This window comes from Lynx rufus, unplaced genomic scaffold (genome assembly GCF_022079265.1).
Source record: "Lynx rufus isolate CCGP_SWC_20201006 ecotype Redwood Valley unplaced genomic scaffold, mLynRuf1.p SCAF_8, whole genome shotgun sequence".
Classification (NCBI taxonomy): Eukaryota; Metazoa; Chordata; class Mammalia; order Carnivora; family Felidae; genus Lynx; species Lynx rufus.
Genome location: NW_025814896.1, coordinates 29,502,626 through 29,527,827, shown reverse-complemented (window position 1 = coordinate 29,527,827; position 25,202 = coordinate 29,502,626). Strand labels below are relative to the sequence as shown.

At 49.7% G+C, this 25,202-nt stretch overlaps 1 pseudogene; it reads left to right on the top strand.

Moving 5' to 3' along the window:
- The first annotated feature begins 14,978 nt into the window (after window positions 1-14,978).
- On the top strand, window positions 14,979-19,247 carry LOC124504202 (isoleucine--tRNA ligase, cytoplasmic-like; annotated as a pseudogene).
- The last annotated feature ends 5,955 nt before the right edge of the window (window positions 19,248-25,202 follow it).

Below are 25,202 nucleotides of genomic sequence, written 5' to 3'. Positions count from 1 at the left end.
CCCGCCGCCGCCGCCGCCGCCGCCGCTCCCGGGGGAGCGGGAGTCGAAGGGAGGGAGCGCGGGCGGGAGGAGGGATGGCGGGAGCGGGCGGGCCCAGGGGACTGGGGGCCGGGGGAGGCGGGGGCGGGGCGGCGCGGCCGGCCGAGGGGCGGCCGGGGACGTGACATCATCGGGGGAGGAGCGGCTGGGCCCGGGCCGCCGCGGTGGGGCGGATCCTGGCGAGTCGGTCGCCGGGGCTGGGGGCTGCGGCCTGGCCGAGGCCGCGGGGAGGAACGCGGGGGACGGGCGGGCCCCGGGAGGCCCGGGCTGGGGGGCAGACGGGGCTGCGACGCGAGGGAGCCAGGCCAAAGCCAGGGGAGCGCGCCACGCCGCCCTCAGAAACCTCCGCCGCCTCGGGGTCGCCGCGGGACAGAGCTCGGGCTTCTGGCCTCACCTCCCTCCCCGAGTACCCGCCGTATTCCCCGCGCTGACACCCTGTTCCTGCATTTGCTGCTCCTTCCGACGCCTCCAAGCTTTTACTCTTGTTCTTTGCTCACCCTGCTGTCCTCCTTGTATTTCCCCCTGGTGAACCTGACCTCGGTGTGACCTCAGCCTAGGACTCAAAGCTCCCTCTCTCTCTTAGGCTGGGCCCCAGACAGCCGAGCGAGCGGCGTCCCTGCGCACCCCATCCCTAGGCCCCTTCCCTGGGTTGCCTAAACCTACAGCATGTTCGTTGGCGGACCGTGCCTTTCTGAAACCTCTTGATTTCTGATTGCCAGTGAGACACTGGGGACTCAGAGTTAGGACTCAGAGCCCAACTCACCTCCTCTTTCTCCCCAGCGTCTTCCTTCGCGGGTTTCATTACTTTTTTCTTTCTTTGTTTTTTTTTTAGTTTCTGGCACAAAAATCAACTCACCCTTGTTCCCAGGAGCAGAGCCATTTCTGCCCCTCTCCTCACACTCTGGCCTGGTGTATGCTGGCTAAGCTTTGAACAAGCCCAGAAGGAGTCCAGTACTGCCCTGCAGGGCGGCATGGGGGTGTCCTGCCCTGCCTGCGACTTGCCCTTTCAGCCCCCCCCCCACCCCGCGGAATACCACTTTCCGGCCCCAGCTGACTCCCATCCTGTTGGGGGACCTCCAAGTGTGCAGTTGGGGAGCCACCCACATCGACCTAGATGAGGGGTCCCAGGGGACACTGCTGGGCCTCCTATCACCCTGGAGGCTCCCCTACCTTCTCTCTTGATTTCTCGCCTCTTCTCCATGTCTCCCTCCCCATCACCTGCAGGACCTGTGGCTCCCACCCGGACTTCTCCAGGTGTCAGCTTTTACCCCGGGTGAGATTATCAAAGGTAGGTCTCTCCCTAGGGTGAATTCTTCTGCCAGTCTCTTTCCTGACTCTAAATCCTTCCTCCTCCCAGCGTGGGCCCTGGACCACCAGCATCAGCACTACCTGGAGCTTGTTAGAAAGGCAGAATCTTAGGCGCTTCCCCGGGTCCGCTGAATCAGAACCTATAGTTTTACAAGAGCCCAGGGGACGTATGCACCCATCACGGTTGGGAAGCGTTGCTTTAGAGAAACCCTCACAGCTTTCTGCACTTGCTTCGCGCCTCTCTGTGACCTTCAAACCTACCTCTGGCTCTCTACATTTCCAGCAGACAGCCTACCTCTTACTTCACGGAGAGGATCTGGGGAATGGCGGCCGGATCCTGCCTGTCTCTCTCAGCCGTTCGTGGTTTTCATCCATTTTCAGTCTTATCGCCCATTCTGTTCTCTCCTTGCACCCCCGAAAAACATGCGGACCCAGGGACCCCTTTACTAAGTCCCATCTTCTCTACCTCCTGATGCTGCCCCATCTGGTCGTCCTTCTTTCCTCTGCTCAGACCTCCGCATTCTTAAAGGAACCCTCCCCTTGTCCCCGCCTCTCCCGCCAACATGTGCCCCTCCTGTGTCTGAGAGTCCTGGGAGCACTCCACCAAGGATGCCTCCCCAGCCCCCAGCAAGCCACTCCTAAACCCTGGCGGTCTGGCTCCCTTCCAGCTCTGCCGCTGTTTGCTCTTTTCTCAGGCCTCAGGCCCTCTGACTCCCTGCGGCACTGGGCTCTCCAGCCTCCCCCCTCCCTCCCAGGGAAGCCATCCAGATGGTCAGACCACTCTGCCTCTCTTGACCCCGTGAGTGCCCTGGGTTGCTGTGCCTTGCTGCCTTCTCCCTCCTCCCTCCAGAGAGCCGGTGATCTTCCACAGCCTCAGAGGCTGTCTTGGGGGCGTGATCTCCTAGTGTGGGCCTCCATCCTGCTTCCGCCAGTCCTGAATATCAGCTGGTGAGGACAGAGGCGGCCTTGACTCCCTGGGGAGGAGGGGAGCACCTGCCTCCATGGAGGGTCCCTAACGCAATAGCTCTGTCCCTGGGCCTGGGATGTGGCTGCTTCGTCTCCACAAACCAGCTCCTCCTCCTGCCCCCCCACCCCCACCCCTCTTGTCTGTCCACGGCACCTCCTCCTGATGCCCATCAGGCTTGGAGCCCAGGGGTTCATCTCGGATACTTTCCTCACCCTGACCACAGCCAACTCTTTGTCAGATTGTAAGGATTCCCCCTCGGGGTCCTCTTCCCTGCCCCAGTGCCCACAGTGAGTATCTTTAACAATGAAACTTATTTGTCCTCTACCGGACTCCACTCTGGCTTGGAGGAGAACTCCGCCCTTGTCTGATGCTGGCCTTCGTAGCTATCTCCCTGCCCCCAGCTGCCCAGCCCAGTCACCCTCCATTCTCCTGCCACCACTTGCTTAGAAACTTCCAGATGTTCATGGCTCCCTGAGTAGACATTTAGGGACTTAGTTAAGGGACATTCTGAGCCCTTTGATGCTGATCTGGATGTCCCTTGCCACTCTTCCCTCCATTCCCTTTCTGTGCTAGTCCCTTGCTTACCTGACACCAAAGATCTTACTCCTCCCCCAACACAGGCTACCACTGTCAGCAGCAGGCCTTTCATCTGGCTGGTTCCTGGGGGGGGGGGGGGAGGGCGTGCCCTCACTGTTGCCCCACCTTTCTTCTCTGGAAGCAACAGGGTCCACGTTCCTCTTCATGGTGGTTGAAGGGCTTGGCTGTTGCAGATCTTCACGGCTCTAGAAGACTCTTCCCAAAGTAGGGTTGGGGTATGGGTGCTCAGAGTTAACCCGGGGCAGAAAGGGACTGTTAATGGCACTGAGCTAAGACCAGGTTGGATGGGCTCCTGACCTGTATGGGTTTCTATTAGTAACCACATGGACTAGAAAGAAACCAACCAGGATGGTGTCTGAGGCTTCCCAGGTCCTGCAGCCCCAGAGAAAGGCTTCTGGGTTAGAGCCACCGCACCAAGGGGCAAGGCCTCTGGGTGATGACGGTTATCAGTTGGGCCAGTAAATGGAAGGCCAGCGAGGAAAGTCTGAGTCAGTCCTTGTGGTTGGAGGTAAGCGTCTCTGCTTTAGCTCCAGCAAGTCTGTTTCTTGGAATTCCGGGTGTGTTTTTCTGTCTTGTGCTTCATGGGCACCACGGTGTGGCGGCGAGAGCCTGGTGAACGGACACTCGGTGTCACTGCAGAGTGAGTGACCTGGGCTGTAAAGATGCAGGGGCAAGTACTGGGGCCAGTACAGAAGAAGGGCCTGAGCCTGAGACCAGGACAGCATCCGTAAAGGCCAGTAGAGCTGAACGTGTGGATTTGCAGTATGGGCTTCAAGGTGGAGCACCTGGAGCATCCCAGGGGATGCAGGGGAGCAGAGCATTTTTCCTGTAGGTCTGGGCCTTAAAACGGTATTTCAAAAATCAAAACTAACTCTCTGTCTCTCTCTCTCTTCCCCTCCCCCCCTCCCTCTCTCCAAAAGGGGGCTGCAACACCACAGAAAACCTATCCCAGGTGGTGCGTTAGGCACAAGGCTCCAGGCCAGGCTGAGTGTTGGGCCGCAGCGCCCCCTGGAGGCCCAGGAGATTCAGGCACTTGGATCCACTTCAAGGTCAAGTTTTCTGATAGGAATTAACAGAGGGACAGAATAAACATACTAAAGCATCCACTAAATACGGTTGTTCGCGTGTTCCGTGAAGAAAAAGAAAATGCCTGGGGCCATTCCAGAAGGTTTCCTTGTGGGTATGCCCCGGCTCTCAGCCTTCCTCCTGGCTGACTTCCCCTGTTGCCAGGGGAAAGACCCACACTACAGGTGTTCGTCTTGCCTTGGGATCCCTTCCACTCCCGAATTTAGGTTGAGTTACTCAGTGTTGAATAATACACAATTGGAGTCAACACTCTGGCAGAGGAGTTGAGTTCCCATCTCCAATTTCTGGGCTAAAAGACAGATTGCATGTCCCCTCAATTTTCCTGGTTGTCCACACCCCTACCAGTCACGAACCATCTCAAAGACAACTAGTCTCACCCTCATTGAGGCAGAGGAAGGGGACTGTTTTACCTGGTGCAGCAAGATGTGCTTTGTTCATCCAGAAGCTTTCAGAGAAGGCCCTGGGACCTGCAGATTTCCAAACTAATGCTGTAGCAACATCCAACACTGTCCCTGGAGGCCTGCCCCTTAGCTATCCACAGGCAGTGGTGGAAAATCAGAAATAAAAGCACGTGAGTGTGATATATATATTTACTTGTGGGGCAAGATCAAATTCCTTTTCTGATGGCTGTGGGGTCAATAGGAAAGGAAGCCATCGTTTCTGAGGTAAAACAGGGTAGGGTAAGGGAGGAGGGGAGGGGAGGTGGGAAGGGGATGTTTTTCACCTTGTCCTGAGTGAAGTGAGGAGATGGCCCGGCAAAGGCCAATTCTCCAGGAGGCTTAAGCCTCAGGGACCCTCATCCACACAGGCCCCTGCCAAGGCCCTTTGAAGGCTCCTTGCAGTGCATTCCCATGGTTATATATAATTGTGTTTTCATAAGTTTGTATATTTCTTTAAAAATTTTTTATGTTGGGGCGCCTGGGTGGCGCAGTCGGTTAAGCATCCGACTTCAGCTCAGGTCACGATCTTGCGGTCCGTGAGTTCGAGCCCCGCGTCAGGCTCTGGGCTGATGGCTCAGAGCCTGGAGCCTGCTTCCGATTCTGTGTCTCCTTCTCTCTCTGCCCCTCCCCCCTTCATGCTCTGTGTCTCTCTGTCTCAAAAATAAATAAACGTTAAAAAAATTAAAAAAAAAATTTTTATGTTTACTGATTTTTGAGAGAGAGAGAGAGCACAAGCAGGAGGGGCAGAGAGAGAGAGACACACACAGAATCTGAAGCAGGCTCCAGGCTCCGAGCTGTCAGCACAGAGCCAGATGTGGAGCTCGAACTCATGAATCGTGAAATCATGACCTGAGCTGAAGTGGGATGTTTAACCGACTGGGCGCCCCAGTTTGTATTTTTCTTCTGAAAGAGCAATATCCCCTTTGGTTTTATGAGCTTCAGCCCCCCCTGAACCTACATCTTCCCATAGGACCTGGAGCTGGGTAGGAACTGTGCAGGTAAACGATAATAAAGGCCTAAACTAAGGCAGATCAAGGGGGAATGAGAGGAACAGAAGAGAGATACGTCTTAATGAAAAAGCGCTGTCACTTACTGACCTGTAGCTCTTGCTGATGGGGGTGGGGGGAGGTGGTTTGCCTCTTCTCTGGTGTCCATACTGTTCAGAATAGTGCCTAGCACACGAATACTTGTGTAATGAATACTTGTCTGGGAGGTACAGGTCAGGAACTCATGACTAGGCATGTGGGGGTCCCACAGAGTGCTCCAAATAGATGGGCTTAGTACACCCACCACCTGTCCCCCAGCCCTGCCCTGTCACCCGGACCCATTCCTGAGGTAGAAAGCATCAAGGTCTCTCCCTTTTAACCTTCGATGGCCACTTGGCCAATGGGAGCCAGGTCCTTGGAATGCACCACACAGTGAAAAGGACTCGGGGTCTGGAGACTCGAGTAGGCAATACTCTTGCCTAATTATCATTATAGTTAATATAATTAAATATTATCACCTAATTATCCTTAGCGTCAGTCACTTCCTGGGTAAGTCTGGGGTGCTGAGGGTCCATTGGTGCGATGGTTAAGTGTTTCACAACCGCCTCTCAAAAAATAAACCTGATTTGTAGCATCTGCTGATTTTCTTTTCTTCTTTTTTCAAAATTTTTTTTTAATGTTTATTTATTTTTGAAAGAGAGAGATAGCACTCGAGTCGGGGGGGGGGGCGGTGGGCAAAGAGAGGGAGACATAGACTCTGAGGCAGGTTCCAGGCTCTGAGCGGTCAGCACAGAGCCCAGTGCAGGGCTCGAACTCATGGACCATGAGATCATGACTTGAGCCAAAGCTGGACGCTTAACCGACTGAGCCACCCAGGCGCCCCACATTTGCCAGTTTTCATGAGGTATGTTTCCACCATGGCTAGTTTCAAACTACTAATGTTCCTGAACGTGTTGGGAAGAGACGCACACAAGAAGTTCTCCAGAGCCCAGGCAAGCAGAAGTAAAGTGCCCCGGTGTGGGCCCCAGTGATACAAGCTTCCCCTTGAACAAGAATGGCGGACAAGGGGACTCCATGTTCTGGGTCAGGCTGCGTGTGGGCAGTTTTTACTGGCGACGTCACTTCAGATTAGGTGAAAGGTATGTGGGTGATCAATTTGGCTCAATGCCCACCTTTTTTTTTTTTTTTAGGTTTTCAAAAAAGGTTGATTTTTAAAAAAAATTATAGTATAACAGTAATTTTACACATACACTCGATAATTTTTTTTTGCACATATATACCCATATAACCCCTGTTCAGATTAAGATACAAGCCCTTTTCCACATCCCAGCAGCCTCTCTGGAACCTCCACCCCATCAATGCACGCCCCTCTCCTGACTTCTATTTTTTTTTATTAATTTTATTTTTTTTAATTTACATCCAAATTAGGTAGCATCTAGTGCAACAATGATTTCAGGAGTAGATTCCTTAGTGCCCCTTACCCATTTAGCCCACCCCCCCTCCCACAACCCCTCCATTAACCCTGTTTGTTCTCCAGATTTATGAATCTCTTCTGTTTTGTCCCCCTCCCTGTTTTTATATTATTTTTGTTTCCCTTTCCTTATGTTCACCTGTTCTGTGTCTTAAAGTCCTCATATGAGTGAAGTCATATGATATTTGTCTTTCTCTGACTAATTTCACTTAGCCTAATACCCTCTAGTTCCATCCACGTAGTTGCAAATGGCAAGATTTCATTCTTTTTGATTGGCGAGTAATACTCCATTGTATATACATACCACATCTTCTTTATCCATTCATCCATCGAGGGACATTTGGGCTCTTTCCATACCTTGGCTGTTGTTGATAGTGCTGCTATAAACATGGGGGTGCATGTGTCCCTTCAAAACAGCACACCTGTATCCCGTGGATAAATACCTACTAGTGCAATCGCTGGGTGGTAGGGTAGTTCTATTTTTAGTTTTTTGAGGAACCTCCCTACTGTTTTCCAGAGTGGCCGCACCAGCTTGCATTCCCATCCTGACTTCCAGCACCGTAAACGAATTTTCTCCATCTTTGGAGTTCATCTAAATGGCATCATGCACTGTGTGGTTTTCTTGTATCTGGCTTTTACTCATTGTTATATCTGTGGGATTTTATCCATGTGTCATGGGTAAGAGTTTTCCCATTTCTGGGTAGTTTTCCTAGTGCTGACTTTTAATAACTTTGCCTCAATAAAAGGTTTTTGTTTTGTTTTAATGCTTCTCATGCCTATCTTTGTCACTCACCTATGAAACTGTGGATTCCACACGTTGGCCCTCCTGGCCATATACTCAGTCCCCCCAGTGCTCTGTTTCTCCTTGGCCCCGACTCATCCTCCCAAAACATTGGCCATACCACTCAGAGTCCCTTCTCCATAGTTAGCCAACTTCCTCATATTCTCGATATTTCTTGAAACGTTTCTCTCATCTATAGTCTTTTTTTTTTTTAACGTTTATTTATTTTTGAACAGAGAGAGACAGAGCATGAACCCCGGGGGAGGGTCAGAGAGAGGGAGACACAGAATCTGAAACAGGCTCCAGGCTCCGAGCTGTCAGCACAGAGCCCGAGGCGGGGCTCGAACTCACGGACCGCGAGATCATGACCTGAGCCGAAGTCGGCCGCTCAACCGACTGAGCCACCCCGGCGCCCCATCTCATCTATAGTCTTAACTGAAACCTGAGTGACACTGGTTATGAACTGAATATTGATGTCTGAAATTCATATGTTGAGGCCTTAACCCCAATGTGATTGTATTTGGAGATAGGCCTGTGAGGAGGTGATAAAGGTTACATGACCTAAGGATGGGGCCCTAATCTGGTAGGGTTGGTGGCCTTGAGAGAAGAGGAAGGGAGAGCTCTTTCCCTACCATGTGATGACAGTGAGTAGCCAGCCATCTGCAAGCCGGGAAGAGAGTCCTCACCAGGAAATGAATTGGCTGGCGCCTTCATCTTGGACTTCCCAGCCTCCAGCACGTAAGAAAAGAAATGTCTGCTATTTGAGCCCCTAGTCCATGGTATTTTGTCACGGCAGCCTGAGCAGACTGAGATAACACCCAAGGTCAGCCTTTCTCCCAAGGCCCTTTCTAGCAGTGACCATTTATTCCCTCTCACCTCACTACATGTGAGTATTTGGAATTTGATCTTGCCCTACTTTCAAGCTGATAAGTCAACCTGTTACCGGACGCTAATGTCAACCTGTTAACGGATGCTGCCAGAAGACGCACGACTCCTGGAGCAGAGACAGAGAACTTTATTGCTCCCAGCACAGCAAGTTCAAAAGCATCACGTTTGCGTCAGTTCCCTCGCCCTCCAAGTCCCACAGGGGCACATGGAGGAGCCCTCTGGGGGCTGTTGCGTCTGGGGAACATGAGAACGGGGAAGCTGCCTCTTTTGCAGAAGGCAGTAAGCAAGCTCTTTGTCTTAGAGATAGGGCTTCATTCCTCAAGGTTACCGGACACACCCAACCCTAAGAAATAGCCCAGATGGAGTGCTCGGGGCCTTATACTCTTGACATGCCCAGTAAAAAATGTACAGCGGTGCCCAGGGCCGATGTGGTTTGCCTCTCCCAACCGTCGACCCTGTGCACGATTGGCTGACTCGAATGTTCACATGAATATGCCACTCCATCCGCCACTCTGATTAGTTTGATCAACAGAGACTGGGACCAAATCTGCTCCATCTGTCTCATACAGAATCTAATTAAGGCTACTATCTATAGAACTTCCAGCATCAAGATGAGGCCACCCTAAAAGTATTAGCTTCAAACTTGCCACCGAGGGTCCCAGATCCGGTCACCAGTGAATCAGTCCCAAGGGAATCAGTAGGTCTTACTCCAGACAGTTAGGATAGAGTCTAAACCCGGGCCATTATCCATTGAAATTCTCACAAGTGAGTTTTGGACTAATCTGCTGATTTCTGCTATCACTGCCAATAATTGTAAGAGGCAGTGGATGGGCCAAAAAGCAATCCCATCTCTGACGGAGAGATTCCATGGCCCACATACAAACATATGCCTTGAAGACTCACATGCCACTCCAATTCAAGATTGGCGGTGAATTCTGATTTGTGCCATCATTACACTGCTTTGCTTGAGCCACACGGGCAGTGTCACCAAGGAGGTACAGCCTCATCCGCCACATATGAACCAAGACCACTCGGGTGACAGGGAAATTCTGCCCACTTGTACCAGTCAAAGTGCAACAGGGGTGGGCTGGATGGTGTGTTTGTACAAGTACAGGGCGGTGGGGGGGGGGGCTTCCGCATTCAGGAGCTGCCATTGGTGACAAAGGGCACAGCCGCATAGTCTGGGACCATCCCTGCCTACATGTTTCCTGTTTCCATGGCAGGCGGACAGGATGACAAAGCCAGGTGGGTCAGGTTTCTGGCTGAAGCTTAACTCCTATCAGCCAGGTGATGGTTTTGCCAGGATTTGGGGGACAAAGAGAATGTTAATCATCCCTCCCTCCCTGCTCCCACTGGCATCTGGGTGCCACCAGGCCTCTGTGGCTATGGGAAGAGTGTGCCCCATGCCAATAGCTACACCTTCACCTCTTCTCCAGTCTTTCCCTATTCACACCCTGACCTTTTATCTGGAGGGGCCAGGGGTGAGTGCGACAAAATGTACAGAGACCTATTATATCTCCCACCTTGGCTTCTGTGGGCCAGCGTAGGGGGACTGGGCAAGCAGTGTACTCAACTGAGTGGTCATTACCTTTGTGACCTGGGATCGTGTACATCCATCAGGAGAATCCAGGTGGCTAAATCAGAATGAAGTTTGAATCCCCTAGGCCCCCTTTGCCAGGCCGACAACTGGAGGCTGTACCGGCTAGACTGGCCTGGGGTTATTGTTGGAGGAAAAAAGGAAGCACTGTCTATGCCCGGGATTAGTCAGAATCTCAAATCCCCAGAAAAGGTCTATAGAATCCACCCCTCTTGTCCCGATCGTTACCTAAGAAATGGCCGAAGGAGGATTCCTGTCTGGGGACAACTGCGTGCAGTGACCACACTGTCTCACTGAAGTGTGTGGACCAAAAGGAGATGAGGTAGGCAGTCAGAAGCTGAGTTTATTTTTGAGGAGGCCGGATGGCGTGGCCAGCAAATACCTTGACGAACACCCAGGGTTGGGTGGCTTTTGCAACAAAGAGGCAGCCTTGTCAGACTGCGGATGGTGTGAAAAGCCAAAAAGTTGGCATGGCTTAGTTACAAGGGCCACAGTGGTGTGGCCAGTCTCCTGCTCAGACTAGAACCTGAAAATCTGCCCACAGCAGTGAGGCACCAGTGAGAGTCCAGAGAGGGGGGGTCAAAGGTCTGAGGTGGTCAATCATCCAAGGGCAGGCAGGAGCGATGCCCCATGCAGTGCAGCCTCTTTACTGTAAGACAGACAGTCCAACTTTGGGGAGGCAACCCAAAGCTGGTATGTGGCGGTGGCTTCTTCATCAGAAAGATACAAGTCTTTACTTTGCGCTCTGTCCACAGCGGTGGATGTGTCACTATGTTTGGTGCAACGATGGATCCGGGCAGTGGTGTGGCCACTGAAGGCCGGATCAACAGGCTGATTCCGGTTGGTCATACCAGAGAAGGGTCCTGACTGTGGGCATCTCTCTGAATGACCCAGGCTGTCTGATTGGCAGATAAATTTGTTCCCACGGTTTGCAGCTCCCAAGAAAAACGTCTTCGATCGGCCGGACTTGCAGACAAGACAGCCAGCCCATTGACAACAACACAAAAGGCAGTAAAAATGTACCTGGCCTCATCACGGGAAGTATTAGCCGGGGCTATCAGCACTGTCTTGAGTGCTGCACATTGAGCAGAATGACCATGCATACTTCTGATTTTTTTTAAATGTTTATTTGTTTTTGAGAGAGACAGAGAGACATAGCACGAACACGGGAAGGGCAGAGAGAGAGGGGGACAGAGAGTCTGAAGCAGGCTCCAGGCTCTGAGCTGTCAGCACAGAGTCCGAAGTGGGGCTTGAACCCATGAACCACGAGATCATGACCTGAGCTGAAGTCGGACGCTTAACCGACTGAGCCACCCAGGCGCCCCCATACTTTTGATTCTGCATTGTTAGTGCCGAGGTTGAATGTGGACATCATCGGGTATCAGCTTAGTTAAACCACCAGGGAACCAGGCAGGCACTTGGGGGACACTCTGTGAATTGAGGGCCCCATTGAGGTAGCAGCTTTGCTTCATGTGATGAGGTGAGGAATGGAGCTCTCCCCAGAGGGATCGCCACCACCCTTTCGTGTACAATTCAGATAATGTCAGGGCCAGGCCAGCTGTGCTCTTGAATAATTTCCATTTGACTGTTAAGGATTTTTGTCCCCTTCTCTTGAGAGCCACCAAATCCAAGTTGACCTGTTCCAAAATGTCAGGTTGCAGAGTGACAGGACCTGTATAGGTCAGTAACAAGTTACTAGGTTCCTTTTTTTAAAAAGCGATGTACTTTGGGACTGCGTCCGGCTGGTGGCGTTGTTGTGCTGGAAGATGGCCTCTGGCGTAACTGCGGCCGTTGAGGCCATTCCTCCCGTTAACTTTTCTCCTCTTGGAAGCCTATACAGTTTCTTCTGGGCCATTCCGAGTGCTCAGGAATCACCTGGGGACAAACAGTAGCCTCCGAAAGGGCAAATGCGCTGACACTTAGGGGCACTCACGGCACAAGCCTGTACAAGCACCGATACCAATTATATTTTCAGCCGTGGCAGCCCCTGCGCGGTACATTGAATTGGCACAAAGGACCCCGCTAAGGGGCCGCTTTCATTTCCCTTCCCTACTGCAAACGTTGCTCAGAGCCCAGCAATTGAAAAAGATTTTTTTTTTTTTTTTTTTTTTTTACCTTATGGGAAAACAGACCAAGGAGTTTATTGTGCGCCAATCAGTTGTCGCAACAGCTGCAGGAGACCTTGCCATTCCAAGGGGTGGGGGTGGGGTGGGGGGGTGGCAAGGAATGCTGGGGAAGGGGTGGAAGGAGGGATGGGGGAGAGCAGAGAGTGCTGCGGGGGAGCAGTGGGGGCAGCTGGCAGGATATTATTTTCTCTTGGCTTCCGGGTTTAGAGTTGGCATACCACTGCCCGCCCCCCCCCCCCCCCCCCCCCGTGTATCTCTAGTGTCAGTCCTGGGAGCACCCGACCCCAGGGGCATTTTGCGCACCCCCCCCCCCCCGCCCCGTTCTGCACTGCATTCCTTGCTGCCTTCAGCTACCCCTGCTGCGTCTATCCATAGGACATGGTAAGGTGGTGCCATGGATGGCTGGATTCTAGAGAGCTACAAACGTTTGAGGCCCTCGCCTCTATCAAGTTGCAAGCATATTTTCTCATCAAAGCAGCAGAGGGGAGAGAGGGACCGGGGCTCAGAGAGGGACAGAGGAGGTCTGGGCCAGTAAGCGAAGGTTTTCGTTGGCTTTGGGTTTGAATGGTGACCTGCAGGGCTCACCCAAATAAACTTGTACTGCTTTTGGTTCACCTAAAGTTTTATTTCAAACATCCTGGCTGACACTGTTTATTTCAGCCCTTTGGGGTCTTTTGATGTAGCAGCCACATGGATACTGTTGCCCCACTATCAAAACATCCCTTGCACCTCCTGGGGCGCCTGGGTGGCTCAGTCGGTTAAGCTTCCGGCTGATTCAGCTCAGGTCATGATCTCACAGTTTGTGAGTCTGAGTCCCATGTTGGGCTCTCCGCTGTCAGCGCGGAGCCTGCTTCGGATCCTCTGTCCCCTTCGCTCTCTGCCCCTCCCCTGCTCACACTCTCAGTCTCTCTCTCTCTCTCTCTCTTGCTCAAAAGTAAATAAACATTAAAAGAACAAATCCCTTCCACCTCCTGCATGGAGGAGAATAAGCGGGAACCAAAGCACCATTCTGGTGACTTATTTAACAGTCCTACGTCTCACTGCTTAACAGGTAGGCCAGTGTGAGACGCTCCCTTGAGCAGCTCTTGCCCTGCTGCCCACCACGTGGGGGAGATTCACTAACATATGCCAGGGAATCTTTTCATAACCCTGGCCTCGTCCACAGGGTCCTGCCTCTTCCAGAAAGCCCTGTCTCTGTCAGCATCCCATCCTCACTGCCAAAACCATCAGGGTCTGGCATTTGAATTTATCCTGCTGGTAAGTGATTAATTGGCCTCTTACGGTTTCATGGATGCTGGCCAAGACGAGGCTCCTGGGTCAGAGACTAAGAACTTTATTACTCATGGCACAGTAAGTAGAATAAACATAACGTTTACATTGGCTCCCTGCCCCCCTCCCCCCGCCAAGTCCCACAGGGACAATGTGAAGGACCTCAGGGGATGCTGTGTGTGCAACAGGTTTGTGTCGCAGCTGAGGAACACTGAGCCTGGGGGACCTACCTCTTTTATAGCAGGAAATAGGCAAGCCTGCTCTTCGTCCTGGAGGGAGATATTACTACATTCCTCAGAGTTGCTCTGCAAACACAAGCCTGAGAGACGGCACAGGCTAAGAACAGTTAGGACCTTGCATTCTTGGCATACCCAGAAAGAATGTGCAGAGACGCTCCGAGCTCTCCCAATAGTTCCCACCCCGTGTCCACTTCCAGGCCATGCCTATCTCTTTTTTTAAAAGCCCTGCTTCTCAGTTCTGATGCCCAGACTGGATGGTGGGAGAAGGAACAAGGACAAGAGAAATCCAAGCTCTTTTAGGATCACAGACACAAAAGACGTAAGTAGAGGGGAGCAGTGTGCTTAAAGAACAGTATGTCATAACCAACTTGGCTTTTCTTTTTCTTTTTTTTTTTTTAATTTTTATTTAAAAAAAATTTTTTTTAACGTTTATTTATTTTTGAGACAGAGAGAGACAGAGCATGAATGGGGGAGGGTCAGAGAGAGGGAGACACGGAATCTGAAACAGGCTCCAGGCTCTGAGCTGTCAGCACAGAGCCCGACGCAGGGCTCGAACTCACGGACTGCAAGATCATGACCTGAGCCAAAGTCGGCCGCTCAACCGACTGAGCCACCCAGGCGCCCCAACCAACTTGGCTTTTCTAACATATATAAGGATGGCCCAGCATTAAAAGGCTCATCCATGAATATTAACAGGTTCAAGGATAAATTTTGTTATTTCGATTAGCAGATACCTATGAGCCAGGAGTTGACAAAAATAACAAAATTCCAGCCTTCACTGAACTTACATTCAAGTGAGAGACAGAGACAAACAAACAAATATGTAATATGACATCTAGTAGTGACTGGGATCATTGGGAAAATAAAGCTGAGGGAGATGATAGATGTCAACAATCTCACATGGTTTGATCTAATCCATATGTGCAAGTGTAGCGTTTGATGAAGGTAGATTTCCTATCTGGAAGAAAAGATAATAAATGATGCTAGGGCAATGAGCTAATATTTTTGGAAAAAATAAGGTGAGGCGTTTATCTTTCACCTTTTACAAAACTACATTTCAGATAAATGAGTGATCTAAACCATATAAACGCACAAAACCATAATAGCATTAGCAAAAATATTGGAGAATATATCACCTCGGCTCTTTCTGCGGTGCACTGGTCCGGGGGCCCTTCAGCAACAAAATGGTTCAGCAAGTTGCAGGAAACATGAATTTTCCTGCGGAAGAAGAGAAAAATCTTGCAGTACTGTTCTGAAATTAACTGTTTTCAGGCATGCTTAAAGCAATCAAACATAGGCCAAAATTTACATTTCACGATGGGCTTCCTTTTGCAACTGGACTGCCTCACCATGGATATATACTTGCAGGGACAATTAAGGATACGGTTACCAGATATCCTCACCAGAGTGGGTTTCCTGTTGATAGAAGATTTGGATGGGACTGTCATGGCTTACCTGTGGAATATGATATCGATAAAATATTCGGAATCAGAGGACCAGGGGATGTAGCCAAAACGAGGATTGTAGAGCATAACCATCAGTGCCAAGCAATTGTGATGAGATACTCTACTAAGTGGAAGTCCAGAGTTATCAGACTTGGCCGATGGATCGACTTTGACACTGACTACAAAACGCTGTATCTATAATTCATGGAATCTGTCTGGTGGGTCTTTAAACAACCCTATGAGAAAGGCCTTGTGGATAGAGGTGTGAAAGTCATGACCTTCTCTAACCGCGTGCAACACCCTACTTTCCAACATTGAGCCTCACCAGAAATACAAGGATGTTCAAGATCCTTTCACCTTTGTAACTTTCCTTTGGGAGGAAGATGAACACGTATCCTTGGTTGTCTGGACGACCACTTCCTGAACATTACCCGGTAACCTTGTCCTGTGCGTTAATCCAGATATGCAGTGCGTGAAGATTAAAGATGTTTTCGGGGGAAAATTACTCATTTTAATGGAAGCCATGGTATCAGCTCTTGATAAGTTGGAGAGTGACCATGAGATCCTTGCAAGATTTCCCGGTACCTATCTCAAAGGCGAGAAGTACAGGCCCCTGTTTGACTATTTTGTGCGGGGTAAGGTTGGTGGTGCTTTCACTGTGTTTACTGATGGCTCTATGCAGGAGGAGGAGGGCACTGGAGGGGTACACCAGGCTCCTTACTTCGGTGCTGATGACTATCAGGTCGGCATGGACTTCAACATCATTCATAAAGACTCTCCTCCTGGCGCGTTCGGTCAGCTGAGTGTCTGACTCTTGGTTTTGGCACAGGTCATAATCTTACGGTTAATGAGTTTGAGTCCCGCATCGGGCTTGGTGTTCATCCTGCGGAGGGAGCCTGCCTGGGATTCTTGCTCTCCCCCTCTCTCTGCCCTTCCCCCACTCGTGCTGTCTCTTTCCCTTTCTCTCTCTGAACATACATAAACTGAAAAAAAGTAAGAACCAAAAAAGACTCTCCTCCTGTTTGCCCTGTGGATGCTTCAGGCTGTTTTACTGCGGAAGTGACAGGTTTCACAGGACAGTATGTGAAGGAGGTTGATAAAAATATCATCAGGACCCTGGAGGAAGAAGGCTGACTTCTTGTTGCCCGCAACCTCACTCACCAGGACCCTTTCTGCTGGGGGTCAGACACTCCCCTCATGTACCAAGTAGTGCCTGGCTGGTCCTCGTGGGTGGAGCCCAGGGTGGACCAGCTGCTGAGGAACCATGACCTGTGTTACTGGGTCCCAGAGTTTGTATGGGAAAAGCAACTTGGAAATTGGCTAAAGGGTTCACGTGACTGGGCAATTTCCAGAAACAGATACTGGGGCACCCCTATCCCACTGTGGGTCAGTGATGACTTCAAGGAGGCAGCATGCGTTGGATCAATGGCAGAACTTGAAGCGCTATTGGGAGCAAAGATCTCTGATCTCCACAGAGAGACCATCCCTTCCTGCTGTGAAAACTGTTGTGTCGCGCCTCTGAAGCGTTTGTTGGTTTAAGAATGGCAGCATGCCCTATGCTCCAGTTCATTATCCATTTGAAAACAAGAGGGAGTCTGAGGATACATTTTCTACAGACTTCCTTGCTGAAGACATTGACCATACCGGAGGATGGTTTTACACTCTGGTGGTGCTGGCCACCGCTCTCTTTGGACAGCCACCTTTCAGGAATGTGATCGTGAATGGGCTCATCCTGGCAAATGAAGGCCAAAAAGCGAGCAAACGGAATAAGAATCATCTGGATCCACTTTCAATCATCCATAAATGTGGTGCCTAGGTCCTCAGATTGTATCTGATTAACTCCCCTGGGGTGAGAACAGAAAACCTTTGCTTTAAGGAGGAGGGGGTGCATGATGTCTTGAAGGACATGCTCCTCCCTTGGTACAATACCTATTGCTTCCTCATCCAGAACTTCCTGAAGCTGCAGGAGGAGGAAGAAATGGACTTCCTCTACAATGAGAACGCGGTTAAAGAAGGTGCCAACACCCCACACTGGCAGGTCCTGTCCTTCATGCGGTTAGTTGCTTGTTGGGCTCTTTGAGACCAAAATGGCAGCTTACAGACTCTATATTGCGATGCTTTGTCTGGTCAAGTTTCTGGATGTCCTGACCAATTGCTATGTCAGGATGAACCACAGAGGGCTAAAGGGTGGAAATGGGGAGGAGGACCGTGTTATGCCCCTGGAGACCTTGTTTAGTATCCTGATTTCTCTGTACGGACTGATGGCCCCTACACACCTTTTCTTCCTAAATTGGCGTACCGGAATCTAAAGATGCTGACTGACCCTGTTTCTGTCCAGGACACAGACACCCTCAGCATCCACCACCCCATGCTGCCCCCATGTTCGAGAGAAGTTGACTGACAAGAAAATGGAGGGCACAGTATCTGGGATATGGTCTGTGATTGAATGTCGGCGAGTGATTCGAGACCCCAAAACCATTCTGATAAAGTATCTTTTGAAAAAAATTGTGGTTCTCTGTCAGCATCCAGAAGCTCTTTTTATTTATTTATTTATTTATTTATTTATTTATTTATTTATTCATTCATTCAATTTACTTTAGAGATAGATCACAAGCAGGGGAGGGACAGAGAAGGTGGGGGAAGAGAGAGAGAGAGAGAGGGAGAGAGAAAGAGCTAGGGAGAGAGAGAGAGAGAGAATATCCCATGCAGGCTCAATGCACAGCACGGAGCCCAACTTGGGGCTGTTCCCACCACCTGACCCTGACAGCATGACTTGATCCGAACCAAGAGTCAGATGCTCAACTGACTGAGCCACTCAGGCACCCCAGGATCAAGAGCTCTTAACGAGATCAAGTCTTTGGAGAAGTATATCACTGAGGAGCTCAGTGCTGGAAAAGTTATGCTGCCCACAGACAGAATACACGTACGGGTTTTGCCTCAGGGCAGATCCTGATCCGTGGTCCTCGGGGAAGCCTCTGAAGGGAGCCTTCAAGGCTGTGATGTGTCCATCAAGCAGCCGAGGGGGGAGGAGCCGGAGTGCTTCCAGGAGAGGGGGACCGTTGTTGGAGAAGGCATGAACCAAATGAAGGGGACATTGGTCTCCTGTACGCCTTTGATCAGACAACAGGCAGGACGACGCGGTTTGTACACTTGGCTGCCCAGGCTTTGGTTCTTTTGGGCGTCACCCCTGACCAGTCAATCATGGATGAAGGAGTGGCTCATATCCAGAAAATTGGCAAAAAGTGCAATCTGGTTGCAACTGATGAAATAGTAGCTTACTATGAAGCAAAGTCTGAAGGCAAGTGTCCGAAAAATGTTATCAAAAGCCACATGGAGTTCATACTTGCCACCATCAAGGCTCCCTTGGAACCATATCCAGTTCCAACATCAGATAAAGTCCTTACTCCGGGGAAAATACAGTTAAATGGGTCTGACCCGGAAATCACACTCACCCAAGGATTATCCCCGCTGGGCCCTGCCTGTGCATGTTCATCTTAACATGTGTACAAATGCCAGCAAGCAAGGTGGAGTATTGCTTCTGGAAAATCCAAAGGCGAGAGTAGGGTGGACCTTTTACAACTGAGGTGTTGTTACTAGGATTTTTGGTGTAACGAATACAGGGCTGGCTGCCTTCCATGGTGAAACAGAAATATGAAACCAAACCGACTTACAGAGTCTCACTGGAAAAACGCTTCGGGTGGAAGCAGGGTCTGCCCCCACTGTGGGGGGACAGCCCGAGCCAGTGCATCAACCTGCAGCTCCTGAACACAGGCCCGCAGGAGTGCTTCATGGGAACAGTGGCACTCTCCTGCTCGAAACCCCCCTTGGGCAGAGTGGACTGGCCCACCAAGGTCTTCGGTATGAAGTAGCCAAGGTGTTTGGCCTTGGGAGCAGGAAGCTAAATTTCTGAATGAGACTTAAACAGATAAAATGACGAGGAAATCCCCATGAACACTTTGAACTTAAAGACTGTATGTTTCTGTATTACCAACAATGGCAGACTTCTAACATTCATTGCCAGTGTGGTTCAGGCAGCCTTACCTTGGCACATACCTGTCCCCTACACACACACACACACACACACACACACACACACGCACGCACAGAGGCACACGCACACTGAAGACAGTCATGTGTAATATGCTCCCTTTGGCCTGAAATTGAAATGGTATTGATTCATGAAGTGACTTGGAACCTCAGAGTGATATTCACACTTAACCGTAAATACCTATGCAGACATGTTGGGAGGAAGGCTACAACAGAACCTCAGCACTAGATTTTTCTATACTCGAATTCTCCAAGTGTACGAGGTAGAGTGATTTAAGTGGCATAGCATAGTGTGTGTGTATATATTCTTTGGTCTTTTAAAATCTATTTGAGGGGCACCTGGGTGGCTCAGTTGGTTGAGTGACCGACTCTTGATTTCAGCTCAGGTCATGATCCCAGGGTCATGGGATTGAGCCCTGCATCAGGCTGCATGCTTAGTGTGGAGTCTACTTACGATATTCTCTCTCTCTCTCTCTCTCCTTCTGCCCCCCCCCCACACACATACTTTCTCCCTCTCTCTCTCTCTCAAAAATAAAAACTTATTTGAGATCTCTTGAAGAAGCGGACAGTATTGAATATATTTTTAAAAATATTTTGTTTTTCAACGTTTATTTATTTTTGGGACAGAGAGAGACAGAGCATGAACGGGGGAGGGGCAGAGAGAGAGGGAGACACAGAATCGGAAACAGGCTCCAGGCTCCGAGCCATCAGCCCAGAGCCTGACGCGGGGCTCGAACTCACGGACCGCGAGATCGTGACCTGGCTGAAGTCGGACGCTTAACCGACTGCGCCACCCAGGCGCCCCTAAAATATTTTGTTTTTAAGTAATCTCTACACCCAACATGGGGCTTGAACTCACAACCCTGAGATCAAGTCACATGCTCTACTGACTGAGCCAGCCAGGCGCCCCCAAATATTTCTGCTACGTGGATTTTCTTGGAAAATTTGATGGAATATTTTAAGTTTCAGTAAATCAGAACAATAAACTTTCTCTCAGATAAGAAACGAATTGGAGAATATATTTCTCATCTTTAGGGGAGGACTTGAAACGGAAGTCAGAGCTTTGAAGACAAAGACTGTCATGTTTCTGTGTCACACAGCTTGTGAGCAGAAATGGAGTGTGGACACCTCGGGGAGTGTCACTAATCTGCTGGGGGCCTCTGCTCTCCTCCTTCTTGCCGGAATAACTGTCCTAGGTGTTGAATGAACTTGGGAATGAAGGCCTTCCAAGGAGGGGCAACAAGATAATGGAGTCAGAGCCTCTGACCGCAGAGGGCCAACCCAGCCCCGAACCCACTGTCACTGGACTTCTATGTGAGTGGGAAATAAACCCTTCCCTTATCTGGGCCGCGATTATGTTGTACATTGTTCCTTGCACCTGAATCTCATCCTAACTGATACACCTGCCCGGTCCCAGGTGAAGGGTCATGATTAAGGTAAGCCACTGGTTCTCAACTCTGGTCAACTTTTAGAATCATCCAGGGAGCTTGTGAAAAACACCAGTAGGGGCCCCATCCCACACTGCTACCTCAAACATCTGGCAGTGGCATCCAAATACAGGCATTTTTTAGCAGCTCCCCAGGTGAGAGCAAAATACAGCCAGGTGTGAAGAATTAGCTTAAGCCAATCAGGACAAACCTCTTCCCCTCTTTCCCAGTCACCCTTGCAGTCGGAGTGGTCACGGACCTAGTTCTGACCTGTGATTCCTAAGTGGAAATCTGCTGAGAGGGTTTCTGCGAAAGCTTTTACATTTCTGGTTAGAAAGAGCAGATGTGGCTGGGCCTCTTCTTTCTTCCCCTTCCCAGCTGAATGCAGAAGTGACGTCTAGAGCTGCAGCAGCCATATGGTGATTATGAGGCACCAAGGATGAGGTTCTCATACAACACGCTAAGGTTAGCAGACTGAAAAGTCAGAAAGCTGGGGTCTCAGGGGGTGTCACCAAGCAGTTAAACCAACCCCAGTGACTCCTTAAATTCAGAAATGAGGGGAAAAGACCCCAAACCCTTATTTGTTTAATGAGTTTTCTGTTTATCACGGCAGAACATATTCACAACCTGTAACATATACATGAGTACAGATGCTTTGGGGGCACTCTGTAATGTTTATCATGTGTACCAAGAAAATCAGATTTACGCAGCAATATTGCTGGTAATGGCCCAAACTAGAAACCACCTAAATATCCATCAACTTGAGAAAGGCTCGATAAATTTAGTAAACAGACATTATACAATACCGTGCAGCAAAACAAAACGAGTCTGCTTGTTTTCTAAAACATGGTATCTTAGATTTCTTTAAATTTTTTTTTTAACGTTTATTTATTTTTGAGACAGAGAGAGACAGAGCATGAACGGGGGAGGGTCAGAGAGAGGGAGACACAGAATCGGAAACAGGCTCCAGGCTCTGAGCTGTCAGCACAGAGCCTGACGCGGGGCTCGAACTCACGGACCGCGAGATCATGACCTGAGCCGAAGTCGGCCGCTTAACTGACTGAGCCACCCAGGCGCCCCGAGATTTCTAAGACATAGTATTGAGTGAAAAAAAGTGCATTATTGGACAGTAAGTATATAGAGCATGAAACTATTTCTTCTAAAGTGCACACCCATCCACTAAAAACAATACTATATACTCTGGGTGCTGTACATGCACAGGAAAAAGGTTTCGAAGGAGGTGAGAACCTGCCCCTGGAGATAGGGCAGGTGGATTGGGGGCTGGGGTGCTAAGAAACTCTGGCCTTCTTTATAATTTATAATATTTTTTAAAAGGAATGTAATAATTTACTAATTAAAAATATCCAAGCGTAGTGCCTGGGTGGCTCGGTTGGTTGAGTGTCCGACTCTTGATTTTGGCTCAGGTCATGGTCTCATAGTCTTGAAATTAAGCCCCTCGGGTGAGCTCCTGCTGAGTGCCGAGCCCGCTTGGGATTCTTTCCCCCCTTTCTCTCCGCCCCTCCCCCACTGGCTCTCTCTGTTTCTCTCACAGAAAAAAGCAGCCCTACTTTCTGAGGGTTCTTGCTAGTCACTGACACCACCTTTCTCATTTCTGACATGACTGGCGTCCTGGTCTCTCCGGCTCTCAGGGGAAGGTTCCGGCACCTGAATCCTCGCCCTTCCCCTGCCTCAGCTGATGACGCTATCATGGGTGACTCCCATGGGGACACTGATGACTCGCCCAATAATTGTGGGTCTGAGTCCTCTTCTGTAGGAGTCATCTTGAGCTCTCTCTGGCACCCGCTCTGACAGCCCCGTCTGGGACTTCATTATTCCCAGTTCATTATTGCTTCATTATTGCTGGTGGAGAATCCCTCCTTCCCTTCCAACTTACTGCTCAGTGACTCCCACGAGCACTACTCTTAGAATATCTTGGGATCTTTGATCCTCTCCTCACCTGCTTATCCATTAGCTTCTGTCTTTTCTTCCCCCTGGACTCCATGTTGCCAACACCCTCAACCCCCTTGTACCTCTCTCTGGCCAAAAAATATTTTTGGATGAACCCAAGAATTAGTTTTCTCCGTGAAATCGCACACAATTGTACCATACCATGATAAATTTACATTGCCATCCCAACAGGGTCCTTGGTATTGCCCATACATTCCTATTTGTCTCAGCCCTAAGACTTGTGTCAGTTTTACTCACCACTCCTCACTCTACATCACCTCCTCAAACATGCCTGCTCTCCTCACTGTGTCCCAGCATGCCATGTTCACCTCACCTCCACAGGGTAGGAGCTGCCCGGTTCAGATCTTCTGTCAGCGGGTGTATCCACTTCCCCAACTGCTTCAGATGTTAGTTGTTAAGTGCTCACAGTTACCCCCTTCTCTGGTGGGTTGTCTATGGACAAGAGGAGCCTCCAAGAGCCAGAGAGATGCCTGGGGGGTTAGGCCACGCAGGGCCTAAGTGAAATGCGGAGTGAAATATAATCTTTATTAGTAACAAAGTCAAGGGTACTAGAGGCAGAACTAAAATTTCATTCTACCTTCATAGTGAAAGGAAATGCTAAATTTCAGTTGGAGGTTAGTAAGAACAAAGATGTGATTTTTGGATTTTCCCCATCGAAGTTCATGATACTGATTTGTATTCGTGGACACCTACAGGCTCTGTGGACCCCAGCTTAGGACCTCCGTACTAGAGGATTTCTAGGCCTAGGAAACTGACATTCAATTCACTCAGCCTCGCACTACATGCTTTGTTTAACTTAACAGTTAAACAGATGGTTTAACCTCTCTCCCCTGCCCAAGAGACTGATTGAGGAACTTTTCAAGGGTCCTGACTAAACTTCCCTGTTGTCAGGCAGTATCAGTGAGAGATGACTTCCTTGGGGACTTGAAGGCCAGGAGAACTCACCAAGCTCCTAGGGAAGACGCAATGGCCTCCAGACAATGATGGTCTCATCTTCTGGGCTTGAGTCAATTGGAGTCACCCTGTGGGTAGCTACAGGGTGTCACATCAGTTAGCAGATATTGCTTGAATGTCAGGCTGGGCAGAATTTAGGGATGAAAATAACGTAGTTATCTTCAAGATAAATTAGTATTTTGGGGGAGGGGGTGGGGGGGCTCAGTTGGTTGAGCATCTGACTCTTGATTTCAGCTCAGGTCATGATCTCAGTGTCGTGAGATCAAGCCCGACATCCAGCTCCCTGCTCAACGCTTGGGATTCTCTCTCTCTGCCCCCTCAAAAAAAAAAAAAAAAAAGGAAAAAAGAAAAGAAAAGAAAAGAAAATTAACATTTTGGGGGAATAAAAATTAGGTTATTACCAGAGATAGGATCAAGATGGCACATCCCTCTTCTTTTCCACCTTAAATTTCCTCAAGTAAGAGGATATAGATTTCTAAGAAAAGTAAATCTCTCACTTCATCAGGAAGAGTAATATCTGGAGGAGAAAAGTGGTGGATGGCAATAGCAGTGTGGAAGGTGGGACTAAGGAGTCTATGGGAACAATGTGATGATGCTCTCTGGTTTGATTTGTTTCACGGAAATATATGAATGGGGATGGAGGAGTACATTACATTAATAGTGTACATTAATTATATTAACTATAAATTTATAACAGCCTTATATTTACACAGCACTTGTCATTTGCTCAAGGTTCCTACTTAATCTTTAAAAATCTATAAATCTTTTCATCCCACGACTGTAGAGATTGCGCTGTCTAAAGGAATGCAGAGAAGGAAGCACAAAGCCTGTACTTGGTCCCTAAGAATAGAATGACTACATTCCCCTGGGCACCTGGGTGGCTCAGTTGGTCAAGTGTCCGACTTCAGCTTAGGTCGTGATCTTGTGGTTTGGGGGTCTGAGCTCCGCATCCGGGTCTGTGCTGACAGCTCAGAGTCTGGAGCTTGCTTCATTTGGATTCTGTTTCTCCCTTTCTCTCTTCCCCGCTCGCGCTCTCTCTCTCTCTCAAAAATAAGTAAACATTTAAAAAAAAATTAGAAGACTACATTCCCTCCCTTCGGCTGCCAGAATGCCCTGCACCTTTTTTTGATGGATGAAGTATATAAATTACAGAGAGCTAGTATTTAACTTTCAGCGTGTATCATCTGGGGGTGCTTGTTAAAAATGTATTTTCTGGTGCCCCGGCCTTGAGATTCAAATTCTGCAAGTCTGGGGTAGAACTCCTAAGTCTGCATCTTTAACAAGTGCTGCTGGGGCGCCTGGGTGGCTCAGTTGGTTGGGCGGCCAACTTCGGCTCAGGTCATGATCTTGCGGTCTGTGAGTTTGAGCCCAGCGTCAGGCTCTGTGCTAACAGCTCAGAGCCTGGAGCCTGCGTCAGATTCTGTGTCGTCCGCCCCCCCCCCCCCGCCCCTCCCCAACTCGTGCTCTGTCTCTCTCAAATGTTAAAAAAAAAAATTAAAAACAAAAAACAAGTGCCACTGGTCCACTTGGGACAGGTGATCCAAAACCACACTGCTAGAATATCGGT